The 18,461-nt window shown below is 46.7% G+C and overlaps 1 protein-coding gene across 1 annotated transcript in view; it reads left to right on the top strand.

Annotated features, from left to right (window-relative positions):
- Nucleotides 1-10,640, top strand: part of LOC141133844 (NACHT, LRR and PYD domains-containing protein 3-like) — a 133,767-nt gene extending 123,127 nt beyond the window's left edge. Inside the window, exon 12 of the mRNA XM_073623421.1 lies at nucleotides 8,942-10,640. The gene's annotated coding sequence lies outside the window, so the exon portion shown is untranslated. The remainder of the gene's footprint in view (nucleotides 1-8,941) is intronic.
- Nucleotides 10,641-18,461: the final 7,821 nt, after the last annotated feature.

The following is an 18,461-nucleotide window of genomic DNA, read 5'->3' as shown; positions in this document are numbered from 1 at the left end:
TACACCTTGCATGGGCAGATGGTGTAAAGCTAGAAATAGGCATCTTCATTTTCCTGGATACACCGGGACCCTTGAATGTAGAAAGCGGTTCAGGGGGACCTCCCGGAACTCTATTCTGTAACCGTTCTTTACAGTGGGAATGACCCATCTGTCTTGAACCAGTTCCTCCCAGGCCTCCCCAAACAGCCGAAGCCTGCCCCCCACCCGTGAGGGCGGGGGCGCCCCTTCACAAGGTAGACTTGGAACTGGGCTTGGGTGGCTTTTGGGCCCAGGGTTTTTTCTGACCCTGTGGTCTTTTAAACCCAGATGGCTGAGGCCGTCGATACCGCTTAGGAGAAGAGGCACCAGGCCCTGGGGGATTAGGAATTTTATAAGAGGGCTGCTTCCCCTTCTTTTTAATAGGAAGCAGAGCGCTCTTACCTCCTGAGATCTTTTGGATGTATTTATCCAGATCATCACCAAACAGGCGCTCTCCATGAAAAGGAAAAGCAGCCAGTAACCTTTTACATGGCGTCTCAGCAGACCAGTTCTTTAGCCACAATACTCGGCGCATATGAACTGACAACAACCCAAAACGAGACATCTGTTGAATTGAGTCTTTTAAAGCGTCAACCACAAAACATAAGGCATGAGGGATCTCTGATAAATCCTCAGCAGATTCCCCCTGGGAAGGTATGTTCTTTACTACATTCTTAAAGCGATCTTTTAGGGATTTACATATCCCAATAGCTGCAATAGCCGGTTGAACTGCTGCACTGGCAACTGAAAAGGAAGCCTTTATTAAGGATTCTAGCTTTTTATCAGCTGGATCCTTGAAAAGCCTCCAATAATGGATGCAAGGGAAATGCTTGGGAAATTTTCTTATGTCGCAAAGATCCCAGAGTAGAACAAGAGAGCACAGACTCCTGAACCGGAGGTAACTTAAACCCAATTCGTACCATCTCCATTAGAGATTGGATAAATATTTTTTGGGAATGGGAGGCTGACATAGGCTCTTCGGAGCCAGAATCCTTATCTGAGGAATCCTCAGCCTCCCCCAGGTCCTTTAAGGCCAATTCCTCCGGATCCTCTGCCCACTCTGGTTCCAAGTCACCTGGACCCATCTGGCTATAAGAGTCCTGGGGCTCTAGTGACTCACCACTTGGCCCAGGCTCAGGGGAGAGAGATCTATTATGCTTCCTTCCCCCTGTTTTACAGAAGCAATCATGCCAGCTATCTTGCCTTCCAGGCCTGCTAGGGCATCCTTAGTAACATAAGCCGAGGCAGGTGCATCAGTATTGGCTACTGCCTGACAAGTGCAATGGCTCAGCCAGGTCAGAAGCTGCAGGTCCTTCAGTAGAGACTGAGGCCGCATCAGTATGGGGTTGGTCTCCTGCTATTTGTGGAGGGACCTTTACCCCTGGGCTTGCCTTGGTCCCTGTTGCTCGTCTTCTGGAAGACATTGCTTACATACGAGAACACCAAGGAGTACTCCCCACAACTACCCCAGACCTTAACCTGTTGCCGCTGTTCAAGACCGTCCGACTCAGGTGCCCACATTAGATCCGCGCACGCCAGGAGCTCTATGCTATATACACTTAGCATGGAATCGAACGCGCACCTCGGCGGCGCTGACCTGACGCATGCGGCGCCGTGATGTGGACCGCAGCGCACGTGCACCGGTGGCGTGCACGTGATGGATGCACGGCACGCATGCGCGCTCGCCTGTAACTTTTCTAAACTTTTCTAAAAAAAAGCGCGCCAATCGCCCTTCCTGGACAACAGATCAAGGCCCACTGTGGCAGCTTAATAAATAGGGGAATATATATATATAATGAAGCCCCAACGGGGAGTACTCACCATCCCAAGCAGCAGGGCCTGTCTTGCCAGGCCCAATCTTCCCCCATCACGGCGGGTAGTGCCTCTAAGGGCCTTCAGGGACCGGGTCCCCCATATATTGGGGTCCACACCCCTGGACCTGTAAAGTACCCTTTGTGGTTTCCTTGGGCAAGGTTGAATGACCGAGTTGATCCCAGAGACGTCCTGTACTATCCATTCCAAAAAGGAGCTGAACGTTTTGAAGAAAGCACTTGAGATGGAGCACCCCATTGGGAGACAACGATCCACATAGTATGCCCCATTCCATGTACAGCCCAGCAGACGGAAACTGTCTGGACGAACCGGCAAAAGCCGGAAAGCTGATTCAATATCCGCTTTCGCCATCAGTGACCCCTGCCCATAACGACGAACCCATGATATTGCTGCATCAAAAGAAGTGTATGTTACTGCATACACCTCCGGAGCAATCAAATCATTGACCGACCTTCCCTTTGGAATTGAAAGGTGGTGAATCAATCTGAACTTGTTTGGCTCTTTTTTGGGAACTACTCCCAATGGAGAGACCACCAGGTCTGGAAGAGGAACCGTATTAAAAGGGCCAGACAATCGCTCCAGATTTACCTCTTTCCCAAGTTTTTCCGAAACCACTGCCGGATGCAGCAGGGTCGAACGTAAACTCGATTCTAACAACTGAGCTGATTTCCAGTTGGGATACCTACTGAGGAAAGGAAGCATCCTTTCCACCCACACCAGCGTCGTCCCTCTTACTCGCAGGCTCTCTGGCATGCCCCTTCCCTCTTCTGAAGCACTTTGACAGTGCATGGGATCCCCCGCAGCTATTAAACGTGTGTTTGAAGCGACAGTTTGCCCCAAACTTACATATGGGCTCCTTGAATTGCCAACAGAAGCCCCATCTTTTGTCGGTCGGTTGTCCTGAGGCTGCGGTACCTCCGACCCCTGCCTGGAAAAACTGATTAGGAGCCCATGCCGCTTTCATAAGCTTCATTCACAGGCTAATATCCTTGTGGTCCCAGTGCAGAGACGGTCAGACGGCCATCCGTTGTCGAAATTGTTTGTCGTACCGTAGCCATGCCACACCGCCATACGTCCGGTGTGCCTCGCTATTGGCTTCTAGATACACGAACAAAGCTGTGCAGTGTTCTGGGGTCTTTTCCCCCACTACACTTGGCAAGATGGTGAAAGCCTGTAACCAGTTTGAAAAAGTACAAGGAATGAGCCGATACCTGCGTTTTTCCTCATCCCCCTTCTTGCTTTCTTCTGGCTTCAATCTGTCCAGATTGAATTTCTCTAGCGGCAATAATGTGAAGATCTCCACATATTCCCCTTTCCAAATTTTTTCTTTTACCTCCATTTTAAGATGGGCACCCAGGGGGCCCTCAAAACAGACATAAACTTTGCTTTTTGCGGAGTCCGCCAACCTGACCGAATCCGCTTTTTTATCCCCTACCTTTCCCTGGCTGTCCGGAGCTGAAACGCTGGCTGGTATGTCAGGAGGATCGACTACTGCCGTCCCTGTTCCCGCTGCCATCGCAGGCTAATCTGCTGCAACCCTGGTAGCGACTGCTGACAGTGGTGGGGCCGTTGCCGCACGATCCTTACCCTGTGTCGGCGCCCACGCTGGTGATGGACTGTCCCCTGTGCTCGGCTCAAAGCGCTGTACCAAGTCGCTCAAACCCAACAATAAATCCTGCAGGCCTGCCCTACCTGCAATAGTCCTGCGTCCCTAGGCTGTTCTGTGAGGGGCCTGTCACCACCTGTCCCTGATGAAACACCTTCCCCCGGGGACCCCCGCTTACTACCCTGATCCAACAAATTTTTTTGTAAAGAAGAGACAGATAAGGAAGAAATACACTCACTGGGCTGACCAGGACTGGCCCCACCAGCCGCCACTCCGGAATCCACTGCTGATGGATGTCCCTGGTCCTCGTCCTCTTCTGACCAGGACAGTTCTCCCTCCGATCTGTCGCTGTTCTCCTCCAGCCGAACGAACACTGGCTGCACCCCAGAGGGTCCTGCTTTGGTTGCCGGGGGTCTGCGTTGCTGTTCCCATCCTTCCCTTTTTCCTGTCATGCCAGACCCGCTCGCTGCTCGCATTGATGGACTCCTGCTCCTTCTCCTGGTCTGGGCATCCGTTGCGCGCCCACTGCCCTCGCTCACCACTGTCACAGCACTCCTCACAGTCCTCCCTCTGGTCAACGTGGGACTGCTGGCCGCCCCGACAGCCTGGCCAGCATCCCGAGGCATGGCTCTTCCTCGCTGGGCCGATTGGCTGCTCTGACCTTCTCCCGCAGCCCTGGCCGCATGTTCCTGGCATCTGCGACAACCAGAGGGGGGCAGAGCCATGTGCTGTGCTGGGCTACCCCATCCCTGCACTCCTGCCTCTGCGCTGTGTCCTTCTTAGGTCACCATTCCAGGATCCCTGGGGCTGCTGGTTGCTGGGGGGTGGAGGTTCTCTCTCTCTCCCTCGCTGCTGTTGTTGCCTCTGACCACCTGGAGAGGTGTCAGGGCTGAAGCTCTCCGGCGGCCGTGACCGCCGAGCATGTGGAGTCGCTGATCTCCCCCCGTTCGGCGCCGCTCTCTCTTCATTTATAATACCCGTTACCTGTGCCTGCAGCCAATCTGTTAATTGTGCAGCTGTCGCCGCTCGGAGCTGTGACATTAATTCATCCATCATCTCCATTACCGAGTATGCAGAGAGTGGGGACAGAGAGCAGTGAGAGCGTGTAGAATCTTTTCTTCCGCCGCTCACTAGTGACGTCACTCCCCTTCCTCCTAGCTTACTGACCCGAGCGCCTCTCCTGCTCCGGCCATTCCCCCTTTCTTCAAAAGCATGACTGTGCTGTCCTCACATGTCATGCCGTCCCTACGCTAATCCTTTTCTCTTCTTCTACTCTGAGACTCTCTTTATTCATACAAGACACTGTCCTGTTGTGTCAAAGTTTACTGACAATACATTTTACTGACTCAATTTTCATTGGAAAACAATGTTTTATTTTAACCATCACCCCCCCAGCATTGTGTGTCACCCCCCCAGGCAGATTCTGTGTCCCCCCCCAGGCAGATTCTGTGTCACCCCCCAGGCAGATTCTGTGTCACCCCCAGGGGTATTCTGTGTCACCCCCACAGGAAGATTCTGTGTCACCCCCCAGGCAGATTCTGTGTCACCCCCCAGGCAGATTCTGTGTCACCCCCCAGGCAGATTTTGTGTCGCCACCCCAGGCAGATTTTGTGTCGCCACCCCAGGCAGATTCTGTGTCGCCCCCTCAGGCAGATTCTTTTTCACCCCCAGGCAGATTCTATGTCACCCTCACAGGCAGATTCTGTGTAACCTCCTTCACAGTTCACTGTGTATCACCCCCTGTCAGGGCATTGTGTATCACCCATTCCCACCCGCAGCATTGCGTGTCACCCATCCCACTGCAGAGTATTACATGTAGTTACTAATGATGGGCTGAACACCCCCTTGTTCGGTTCATGTCAGAACTTTCAAACAACACAAAAGTTTGGACCCAAACGGCAAAGCCCATTGAAGTCTATGGGACCCGAACTGTAAAAACAAAAAGTCCCCATTTTGAGGGCTTATATGCAAGAAATTGGCTATAAAGAGGGTATGGGGGCCCAGGTACTGCCCTGGGGGACATCAATAAAAAACATTTTTTTAAAACAATCTTTTTTAAAGTAGCAGTGATTTTTATGATGATTAAGGTGAAACTATAAAAATTAAAAATTCCTTTAAACATAGTGTCGGGGGGTCTCCTTAGTCAGCCTGTAAAGTGGCACATTTGTACCATGTATAGAACCTGCTGCAGCAAAACTGACATTTATAATGAAAAAAATTACATTTAAATCATTCTTTCCTGCAAGCTTTCTTTATTTTATAAATAATGGCTTGGGGGCCAGTCTGTATGATGAGGCCACAATGTAGTGCACTGGGAACAGGATTGGAGTTTTTTTGGATAAATTCTGGTGTCTCTTTGGCAGACTTTGGATGCAAATAACACAGAGTCCCTGTGTAAAATGTCCACGTCCACATTTTGCCTGTGGGCACATATGCTGCTGGACCCCTTATAGTGCCATGGGAACGTCTGCGTCTCCTTGTTGACCTCCCAGACATGATGGGGGATTGTTACCCAGATGTATTAGAAACGGGGAAATGTGTGATTGGATGCATTTTTTTCAATGAAAAGTGGTGTTTTGTGAACTTTAACTTGAGGACTGCCGCTGACAGAAATGTAAAAACTACAAAAAAATAAAATAAAAAAGGGGGAACACCAGCGTCATAGTCATAAAAACTGCATCTGACAATATAAAAAAAGGGGACAGGCATGGGACAGAAAAAAAATAAAACAAAACAAAAAAAACATGCAGCAACCAAGAAAAAGTGTATACAGCACTAAATGTTATGTAATGTGGTGTTAAACACTTCACTACACCAACACACTACACTATGCTCACACACTATACTAACAGTATACTAAAACTATACACACACACACACTACACTATACTGACACAAAATACTCACACACTATACTAATAATACACTAACACTCTACACTGACACTACACTATACTCACACTCTACACTGACACTACACTATACTGACACTCTACACTGACACTACACTGTACTCACACTATACACTGACACTACACTATACTCACACTCTACACTGACACTACACTATACTCACACTATACACTGACACTACACTATACTCACACTCTACACTGACATTACACTATACTCACACTCTACACTGACACTACACTATACTCACACTATACACTGACACTACACTATACTCACACTCTACACTGACATTACACTATACTCACACTCTACACTGACACTACACTATACTCACATTCTACACTGACACTACATTATACTCACACTCTACATTGACACTACACTATACTCACATTCTACACTGACACTACATTATACTCACATTCTACACTGACACTACACTATACTCACACTCTACACTGACACCACACTATACTCACACTCTACACTGACACTACACTATACTCACACTCTACACTGACACTACATTATACTCACACTCTACACTGACACTACATTATACTCACACTCTACACTGACACTACACTATACTCACACTCTACACTGACACTACACTATACTCACACTCTACACTGACACTACACTATACTCACATTCTACATTGACACTACACTATACTGACACTCTACACTGACATTACACTATACTCACACTCTACACTGACACTACACTATACTCACACTCTACACTGACACTACACTATACTCACACTCTACACTGACACTACACTATACTCACACTCTACACTGACACTACACTATACTCACATTCTACACTGACACTACACTATACTGACACTCTACACTGACACTACACTATACGCACACTCTACACTGACACTACACTATACTCACGTTCTACACTGACACTACACTATACTGACACTCTACACTGACACTACACTATACTCACACTCTACACTGACACTACACTATACTCACACTATACACTGACACTACACTATACTGACACTCTACACTGACACTACACTATACTCACACTCTCCACTGACACTACACTATACTCACACTCTACACTGACACTACACTATACTCACACTCTACACTGACACTACACTATACTCACACTCTACACTGACACTACACTATACTCACACTATACACTGACACTACACTATACTGACACTCTACACTGACACTACACTATACTCACACTCTACACTGACACTACACTATACTCACATTCTACACTGACACTACACTATACTCACACTCTACACTGACACTACACTATACTGACACTCTACACTGACACTACACTATACTCACATTCTACACTGACACTACACTATACTCACACTCTACACTGACACTACACTATACTCACATTCTACACTGACACTACACTATACTCACACTCTACACTGACACTACACTATACTCACACTCTACACTGACACTACACTATACTCACACTCTACACTGACACTACACTATACTCACATTCTACACTGAAACTACACTATACTCACACTCTACACTGACACTACACTATACTCACACTCTACACTGACACTACACTATACTCACACTCTACACTGACACTACACTATACTCACACTCTACACTGACACTACACTATACTGACACTCTACACTGACACTACACTATACTCATACTCTACACTGACACTACACATTGACACTAAACTATACTCACACTCTACACTGACACTACACTATACTCACACTCTACACTGACACTACACTATACTCACACTCTACACTCAGAGTCACAATAAATGAACACACTAACTCACAAGTAGTAAACTGAGCCTGGCTCTATCTATCTCCACTCCAACAGCAAAGGCTTCCTATGAGAAGGAACCATTTATAGTGGGGGGCAGGTCTTTGAGCACTGAGCCCTGATTGGAGAAAGTCATCATCACTTTGTCCAATCAGGGCCCTGACAGTGCTAATTGGCAAAGCCTTGCACCTGACTGCTGGCTTCATCCAATCAGGTTCTCTAGAATGCACTGCGAAGCGCACAGTGCATTGTGGGGGGCTCAGCGGGCGAACATCCCGCCAAGCTAACCGCAAATTTGGGTGTTTACCAAACAGGTGAACAGTTTATATTCGGGCCGAACTTTTGCTTGGATTGAACTGTTCGCTCATCTCTCTTGCTGATCAGACCCAGTTCCTGGATTCCGGCTTCTCCTCTCTATAAATCTTGATCACTTCCTAACAGGAAATAATAAAACCCGTCCTGGCTGTTTCAGAGATGGGAATGGGGCCGACCTTCAATATTCTGAATACAATCGTCTCCTCAGTCGGCTCTGCTGCTGATATTGGGATCTGCAGATCTTCCTCAGGTCACATGATCCCAATTTTTCTGTGGATGGAAAGTAGCCAAATTACTGATCTGACAAGTCCCTGTGTAAAATGGAATGATATACACATCACATTCACATATATATGTATTGATGAAACATTTCATGGAATGTATACAATGTAATATCTCGGTGTAATTGTACAATTATCTCTTGTAGACGGCCAGAGATTTGTCTGGTGATTGTGTCCCGGTGTTGGGTCTGCTGGACCTCTTCCATGTATAGAGGATATCCTCACCGACACCTCGGATTTCTCTGCAACCCTCTAAAGGAAAGTCTTCTACTCTTCATGGATATAATGGTCGCCTCCCATTGTGAATTCCCTCTTCTCCCCTCTGTAGGATTCCGCACTTTCCAATATTATCAATACTCACTATGATGATGATGAGGATCCGACTCATTATTAGGACTCATTCATGGTGGAGAAAAAAGTTTCTCATTAATAAAAGCTGACTGGAACAATCACTAATACAGAGAAAGAGACCGCATCTTCCTCTTACTGCTGTCCTACTCCTCTCCATCCTCCATACTCCTCTCCATACTCCTCTTCATCCTCCATACTCCTCTCCATCCTCCATACTACTCTCCATCCTCCATACTACTCTCCATCCTCCATACTACTCTCCATACTGCTCTCCATCCTCCATACTCCTCTCCATACTGCTCTCCATCCTCCATACTCCTCTCCATCCTCCATACTGCTCTCCATCCTCCATACTCCTCTCCATCCTCCATACTAATCTCCATCCTCCATACTCCTCTCCATACTGCTCTCCATCCTCCATACTCCTCTCCATACTGCTCTCCATCCTCCATACTGCTCTCCATCCTCCATACTCCTCTCCATCCTCCATACTAATCTCCATCCTCCATACTACTCTACATCCTCCATACTCCCCTCCATCCCTCATACTACTCTCTATCCTCCATACTACTCTCCATCCTCCATACTCCTCTCCATCCTCCATACTCCTCTCCATCCTCCATACTACTCCCTATCCTCCATACTACTCTCCATCCTCCATACCCCTCTCCGTCCTTCATACTACTCCCCATCCTCCATACTCCCCTCCATCTTTCATACTCCTCTCCATCCTCCATACTTCTCTCCATCCTCTCTCCTCTCCCTGCACTCTCCTCTCCCTGCACTCTCCTTTCATTGCATTTTCTCTCTTTTTCCCACACTCTGTCCTTTCTCCTCTTCTTGGATGTAATAAAGTGATGCGGCTCTATCTAACATATAAGTCATTCCCGGCTCCCAGTGTCTCTCTTCTTGCTGCATCTCTCTACAATTTCTTTCTCCATGTTTCTGACATTATCTTGTATAAGAACAGAACCCGATCCATTAGCAATCCCAAGGAGAGACGGACATCTCATAGCCGGCTCTCTGCTGCCTTATATCAGAGTTTTTCTTCCACAACCAGAACTTTATCCCCCTGAATGACAAGCTTAGCCAAGTGATCCCATTTCTAGAAGTTCATCTTTACTTCTGCCAACTCCCCCATCTCTGCTCTGTATGACTCTCTGCCAACACGGCTACTAAGATTTCATTGTGCCGAGTCCGTTCAGCCGCTTTGCCTTTCACTGACAACTTGCTGCCATTTTTATTATATCATCTAAATGGATTTATCCACAGATTGTTCTGATTAAATTTCATGTCTGATATATTATATATGAGGATCATGTATTATTCCCCGGAGGATTTCATGTCATGGATCATTACCCAAAGAGACGCGATTATCCTGATTGATTATTGGGCTACCAATATTATTACTTAGCTATTAGAAGGTGTTATTCTCTATAGATTTACCCCATTGAGTTTTTTTACTGATCAATAAAGTTTTGTATATTTTTTTAACCTTATTTTGCGATTTTGTATTTATTACCAACTTCTCAGCCTTCCCTCTCTCTCCTATCTCCCTTCCCCCTCTCTCATCTCTCCCTTCCCCCTCTCTCACCTTTCCCTTCCCCCTCTCTCACCTCTCCCTTCCCTCTCTTACCTTCCCTCTCTCTCTTCTCCCTTCTCTCTCTCTCCTCTCCCTTTCTCACCTCTTCCCCTCTCACCTCTCCCTTCCCCCTCTCCCTTCCCCCTCTCCCTTCCCCCTCTCCCTTCTCTTTGTCTCCTCTCCCTTCCCTCTCTCACCTCTCCCTTTCTCACCTCTCCTCCCTCTCCCTCTCCCTTCCCCCTCTCCCTTCCCTTTCTCACCTCTCCCCCCTCTCACCTCTCCCTTCCCCCTCTCCCTTCCCCCTCTCCCTTCCCTCTCTCTCCTCTCCCTTCCCACCTCTCACCTCTGCCTTCCCTCTCTCTCCCCTCCCCCTCTCCTTCTCGCTCTCCCTTCCATCTCTCACCTCTCCCTTCCCTCTCTCTCTCCTCTCCCTTCCCCCTTTCATCTCTCCCTTCCTACCTCTCACTTCCCTCTCTCTCTTCTCTCCCTTCCCTCTCTCTCTCATTTTCCGCTCTCTCTCTTCTCCCTTTCCTCTCTCTGTATTCTGTCCTTTCCTTGCACTCTCTCTCATCTCCCTGCACTCTCTCCTTTACATAAATGATGTCCTTTCCTTGCACTTTCTCCTCTCTCTGCACTCTCTCTCTCCTCTCCCTGTATTCTGTCCTTTCCTTGCACTCTCTACTCTTGTTGTGAGAATTTTTGTAATGTATATTGTCAGATGTCACCCGGTGTAAGTTTTGCTGCAATACACTCATACAAGCGTGTCAGCACATACAAACATCAGTGAAAGATCGTTGGTTGCAGGAACCTTCCCGTTGACATGGAGATCTGTTTGTAATTTAAGGAATATTCGCTTATGCCTCACCAAGAGACCGGCCACCTGATGGTGACTGCATCTACACTCCTAGCAAACAGACCCGCGCACATGGCAACAATAGTATAACCATACAAAGCATAGCTCGCTGAGCCTTGTGGAGTACAGTTTGCACCAATAGTAAAAGGTGGGAATATGCACACGGTCCTGATCAGAGTAATGTTCGCAGTGTTTGCACCCGGCACAATGCGAGGCGCATTGTATTGGATACCTGCATGCACATTTCTGCGCACGGTCAGCGGGAAACTGCTTACATTGCTCTGAACACGAACGATTACATACGTCACTACCTGATATCTATTTGACTGTATACAAGTGTCTCATTGATGCTTTTTGAATGGATACAAGTGTCTGATTGGCTGATTGTGAAGCTACTACCTCTCTTTGTTATCCCTGTTCAGCCCTATAAATAAACGGGACCGTCCTAGATCACTAGTACTCTATACTGACCTCCTAACGTAATACCAGCCTCTGTGTCTGTCTTACTTGGTTTTATGCAAGCGCGCTTTCCTGGATTATAGGAAAGAGCTGTAATTGTGCTTATTAGCACAGCAGAATTATTTGCTTATAGGCAAAGCTCTATGGATCCTAGACAATACAGCCTAAAGTGTTTGGTGTAGGTAACTGTATGCTTTGAGTGTGTAATTGGGGTCAGTGTTGTGTGGAGTACTTTCATTTTGGGTGGAGTAATTTCATAAATAGACGGTAGAAAGCATCCCTGATGTGGTGAGATATTTGGGTATAGATAGAAAGAAGCCATAATATTGTTTTGTGTAGCGGAGGATGGCATCAAATTGTGTAGTTGTCTGGTGAACAGGTTTATAAATAGATATAACGTGAGGAGTCGTTTCTAGCAGACCGGTAAGGCCGTGTAAAATAGTTGGAAGTCTGGTGACCGGTTATAGGGATAAAGGTGCAAACAATAACCACTCTGTAAAGCGCAAAGGGTCTCTGGACGCAGATGTCTGACAAAAGCGATCTGAATCATCATGGGCAATGGGCAATGGGCCGTCCATGGTAGGGGGGAAATAAGACTTCCCAGTCAGAAGTCGCACCAGAAGTCATATCATGATGATACAACTTGCGGAACCCTGCCAAAATGAAAAAATAATTGGCGTGGGGTTTCCCTAAGGATGATACCAGACCCTTTGGTCTGGTATGGATTTTAAGGGGAATTCCCACGCCAAAAAAAAATGGTGTAGGGTTCCCCCCAAAATCCATACCAGACCTTTATCTGAGCATGCAGCCCGGCAGTCAGGATGTTTTTTCCCTTTGCCGGTCCTTCTCCCTCTCCGGTCTTTCTCCTCTCTGCACAGAGAGGAAAATGACCAGAGAGGGAGAAGGACCGGTAGAGGGAGAATGATGTCCCCAGAAGAGGGAGAGGAGATGGAGAAGGGAGAAGAAATCGGAAGAGACGCCGGAGTTGCCTTAATAAAATACTTTAAAAACTTTCCATGTTGGCTATGTAAACAATGTTAGATCCTTTCTTTTTTTCCCCTTACTTTTTTTCTTCTTTTTCTAACCTTCACCGGTCTGACCTACCTGAGATGAACTGTCACGCTACTGGAAGATGTCTACCCACTGAACCACCCTGTTAAGAGAGCCTTGGTCTGGAAAGAAGCCATCAACCTTCACACTGATATCCTTTGCATATAAGAGACACAATTTTCTTCCTTCAATACTCCCTCCTTTTGCCAAAAAAAATTCCTCACGTTTTTATGGCCTCAGCACCCATAAAACAAAAAGGCGTGCTTATTGCCATCAGAGATACTGTAGCCTTAAAGTGATCGTAAACCCTTACAGACCACTTTAACCCTAGATTAAGGCTTACCTGTAGGTGCTTGAAATATCTCCTAGACCTAAAAGATTTGATGTAGGGGAGAAAAGATAAATAAAAATAATGATGATGATGAATGTTATTGGCTGATTGTAACCAAAGAGGAGGAGCAGTAGAATATCTAGAACTAAGTACACACGTACTTTGGCTTATGGTGTCTGTTGAAAGTTCTAAGCAGATTCGACGGAGCCCTAAACTATACGGCGTCGTACAGTTTAGCTGCTCCGTCGAATCTTCTTTGAACATTTGACAGACATCATAAGCCTTCAATGACAGATCCGACCTTAATTAATTTGGATTTTCGGACAAATGTCATTTTTAACGAAAAACAAAATAAATAAAAACGAATTTCGGGAGTAACTAAATAAATTTATTTTCCGGACGAAAACGAAATTCCGAAACGAAATATTTCAGTGTGCACATGTCTACAGAATACTACTATTGTACAACCTTAGAGAAGACCCTAACACCCCACAACCTACTTTCTTAACAGGCCTTAATCTCCCTTCTCTCTCACAAACACAATTGACATCTCTCAATGCACCCATCACTGAACCTGAGATCATAAAAGCGATTAAAACTTTGCCTTCTGGCAAATCACCAGGTCCTGATGGCCTGACAAATGACTGCTACAAAGTCTTCCAAAACACACTCACCCCAACATTAGGATCAGTCTACTTAGATGCAATGTCCTCTGCCTCGTTCCCTCCTGAAATGCTAAAGGCATATGTGGTCACCATTCCCAAACCGGGGAAGGAACCCAACACCCCTTCAGGCCCATCTCATTACTGAATATGGATGTCAAACTCTACGCTAAGATTTTAGCTCATAGGCTTCTCCCCATTAAGGATGAGCCGAACACCCCCCGGTTCGGTTCGCACCAGAACCTGCAAACGGACCGAAAGTTTGCGCAAACTTTAGAACCCCGTTAAAGTCTATGGGACTCAAACGTTCGAAATCAAAAGTGCTCATTTTAAAGGCTAATATGCAAGTTATTGTCCTAAAAAGGGTTTGGGAACCCAGGTCCTGCCCCAGGGGACATGGATCAATGCAAAAAAAGTTTTAAAAATGGCCGTTTTTTCGGGAGCAGTGATTTTAATGATGCTTAAAGTGAAAAAAAGTGAAATATTCCTTTAAATATTGTACCTGGGGGGTGTCTATCGTATGCCTGTAAAGTGGCGCGTGTTTCCAGTGCTTAGAACAGTCCTTGCACAAAATGTCATTTTTAAAGGAATAAAATTCATTTAAAACTGCTTGCGGCTTTAATGTAATGTCGGGTTCCTGCAATATGGATGAAAATCAGTGGGACAAACGGCATGGGTACACCCCCCAATAGGTTTGTTGTTAAGTAGAATCTGTTTGTAATTTTGAACTGGTACATTTTGAAAGTGTAGCTCCAGCCAAAAAAATCTATTTTTAAGCTTTTTGGAAAACATGGGGAAGGGTTATCACCCGTGACATTTATTTTGCTGTCTGTGCTCCTCTTTAGAAGATTTCACCTCACTTTCTGTCCCAATGACACATGTTTTTTGACAATTTGGGGTTTTTAGTGAAATAAAGATTGTTGATAAAGCATCAGTGGAGAGATGACACGTTTTTTCCATATTAACTCTTACAGGAGAGAATTTCCCTTCCTAGGGGTAGATTTCATCTCACTTCCTGTTGTCTCCTTCCGTTTGCAAGTAGGAGTCGTTTGTAAGTTAGATGTTTGAAAGTAGGGGCCTGCCCTATATACTCTGCAGAAATGGAGGCCTTAGGTGTTGGTGTTGCCACAAAACTGTAAGTCCTCACAGTTACTCTTGGTGGGCGCTGGAACTGGCCCTGCTGTGAAATATTATATCAAGAATTGTAATTACATGCACCTGTTGAACAGGGGCTGAAAAATTGGACCTTTGGTGGTGGTGGTGGTGTTGCCACAACACTGTAAGTCCTCACAGTTACTCTTGGTGCTCGCAGGAATGGGCCCTGCTGTGAAATATTAGATCAAGAATTCTAATTACATGTCCCTGTTGAACTGGGAAGAAAGATTGGACCTTAGGCACTGGTGCCACAACACCGCAACCCCTCCCAGATACTCTAGTTGGAGAGCAGGAATGAGCCCTGCTGCAAAGTATTGCATCAAAAGTTGTAATTACACGCCCCTGTTAAACAGGGGCAGAAAAATTGGGCCTTAGCCACTGGTGGCGGTGCCCAGAACCAAAAATGTTCTTCCAAGCTATCAGCATGAAAATTGAGGAGGAAGAGGATAGTCACTCAGCATAACAGGATAGTCACTCAGCATCAGCATAGGCAGTCTTAAAGGGATCTGACATTTTAAAAAAATTATTCGGTTATATCAGCATCAGGTGCTTGATAGCTGGTGGTTATCCAAGACTGATTAATTTTTATGAAGGTCAGTCGATCGACCGAGTCGGTGGACAGGCACACCCTGTGATTGGTTATAAAGCCTCCAGCAGCACTGAATGTGCGTTCCGAAAGAAAGCTGGATGCAGGACAGGCCAGTAGCTCAATTGCATACTGTGCAAGCTCTGGCCAGTAATCCATCCTCAAGACCCAGTAACCCAGAGGATTTTCGGTCGGAAAGGTGTCCAAGTCTGATCTTGCCCCTAGGTATTCCTGCACCATGTAAAACAGACGCTGGCGATGGTTGCTGGAACTGATCATACCTTGGGGCTGCGGACTAAAAAATTGTCTTAACGCATCGGTCAGACGGCCACCTTCTCCACCGCTCCTTCTGTGACTGACCGAAGCCTTAGCAACACGTTGTCCGTGACCAGGAATTTGTAACCTCTCAGGCTCTGGAAACGCTTTGCACGAACCTTTCTGCAAGGCCTCCCGAAGATGTTTCATCCTCTGCTCCCTTTGCGATGGCAAGATAAGGTCCGCAACCTTACCCTTGTAACGTGGATCAAGGAGGGTTGCCAGCCAGTAATGATCCCTCTCCTTGATACCGCGAATACGAGGATCCTTCCACAGGCTTTGCAGGATCAGGGAGGCCATGCAGCGTAGGTTTGCTGAGGCATTCAGTCCGAAGTCCTCTGGGTCACTAAGGACGACATGATCCGCAGCCACGTACAAGTCCATGGGTTTCTTGGGACTGTAAATGATCCCTTGAAGACTGCTGCTGATGCTGAGTGCCAGGCTCCACCTCCATGCTGACACAATCCTCCTCCTCCTCCTCTTCCTGTGTGATTGGTGGGCATGCAGGAACACTGTCTGGATAAAGGGGGCCTTGAGAGCTAAGGAAGTCCTCCTCTTTCTGCCTCTGTTCTGCCTCAAGTGCCCTATCCATTATTCCACGCAGCGTGTGCTCCAACAGGTGGACAAGAGGGACAGTGTCACTGATGCATGCACTGTCACTGCTCACCATCCTCGTGGCCTCCTCAAATGGTGACAGGACATTGCATGCGAAAGAAGAAGAAGAAAATATTACAGCGCACACATGCAAAAAAGACATTTACCTCAAGCAAGGCTAGTTTAAAACACCTACATTTTCAAAAAAACATTATCAAAAAATATGGGGATTTGGTCACACCATATTGCTATATGGTGCTAAGCCCACTTACTGCGACAAAGTACCCCATAATCAGTGGGTCCTACACTATCCATGGAGTGGGAGAACCTGCATCTCTGAACCATGAGAGCATTACACTCTTCTAAATGGGAGAATCATAAGGTCTTCACCCATGACACAAGTGGACACTAATTAAAGGTACTTATGTGAAGGAGTGAGGTGCTCCGCACCCAAAGGGATTTGGTCAGAATCCATACAATATACAAACAAGATTAGGAGTTAGGACATTGCATGCATCCCTGATCATGGCTCACTGGCGTGGGGAAAAAAACAAGCTCCCCTGTCCCTGTCCTGGTGCCATAGTCGCACAGGTACTCATTAATGGCCCCCTGCTGCGTGTGCAGCTGCTGCAGCATGGCCAACGTTGAGTTCCACCTGGTGGGCATGTCACAGATTAAGCGGTTCTTGGGCAGGTTAAATTCCTTTTGGAGGTCAGTCAGCCGAGCACTGGCATTATATGACCGGTGGAAATGCATACAGACTTTCCTGGCCTGCCTCGGGACATCCTGTAAGCCCAGGTACCTGCCCAACAACTGGAGCCAAATACAGGGCAACAGAAAACCTGTTAGAGTCAGGGGCGCATGCGTGGCATGGATTGAGGAAGTCGCCTCTAATGAGAGCTCTCACCTCATATTTTGGTCTAAGTATCAGGAGGGGTCCAGATCTTTTAGGACCCCAGTAATGCCCTTTTCCTTTATCACCCCACATTTCAGTCTAGGGGCCTCGGGTATTTTAGAACCCAAGCAATGCCCTTAACCTCACTCCTTATCACCCAATATTTCAGTCTAGGTGGAATTCCCTGACTTCACAACCTTCTTTCTTATTTCTTAGCAGCAGAATAGATAATATTTTAGAATGTGTCATAATAGTAAAATGTACACTCACCGGCCACTTTATTAGGTACTTCTTGGTAGTACCAAGTTTGACCCCCTTTTGCCTTCAGAACTGCCTTCATTCTTGGTGGCGTGGATTCAACAAGGTGTTGGAAACGTTCCTCAGAGATTTTGCTCGATAGTGACATGATAGCATCACGCAGGTGCTGCAGATTTGTTGGCTGCACATCCATGATGCCAATCTCCCATTCCACCACATCCCAAAGGTGCTCTATTGGATGGAGATAAGGTGAGTGTGAAGGACATTGGAGTACAGTGACCTCATTGTCCAATGGTGAGATGATTGGAGCTTTCTGACATGGTGCTTTATCCTGCTGGAAGGAGCCATCAGAAAATGGGGACACTGTAGTCATAAAGGGATGGACATGGTCAGCAACAATACTCAGGTAGGCCGTGGTGTTTAAACCATGATCAATTGGTATTAAGGGCCCTAAATTGTGTCCATCCCCCACACCATTACACCCCCACCACCAGTCTGAACCGGTGATACAAGGCAGGATAGATCCAAACACCAAATTCTGACCCCACCATCTAAATGTTGCAGCTGAAATCCAG

Source organism: Aquarana catesbeiana, linkage group LG03 (assembly GCF_042186555.1).
Source record: "Aquarana catesbeiana isolate 2022-GZ linkage group LG03, ASM4218655v1, whole genome shotgun sequence".
NCBI classification, from domain to species: Eukaryota; Metazoa; Chordata; class Amphibia; order Anura; family Ranidae; genus Aquarana; species Aquarana catesbeiana.
The sequence above is the reverse complement of the archived record's forward strand: the minus strand, read 5'-3'. Positions and strand labels throughout refer to the sequence as shown.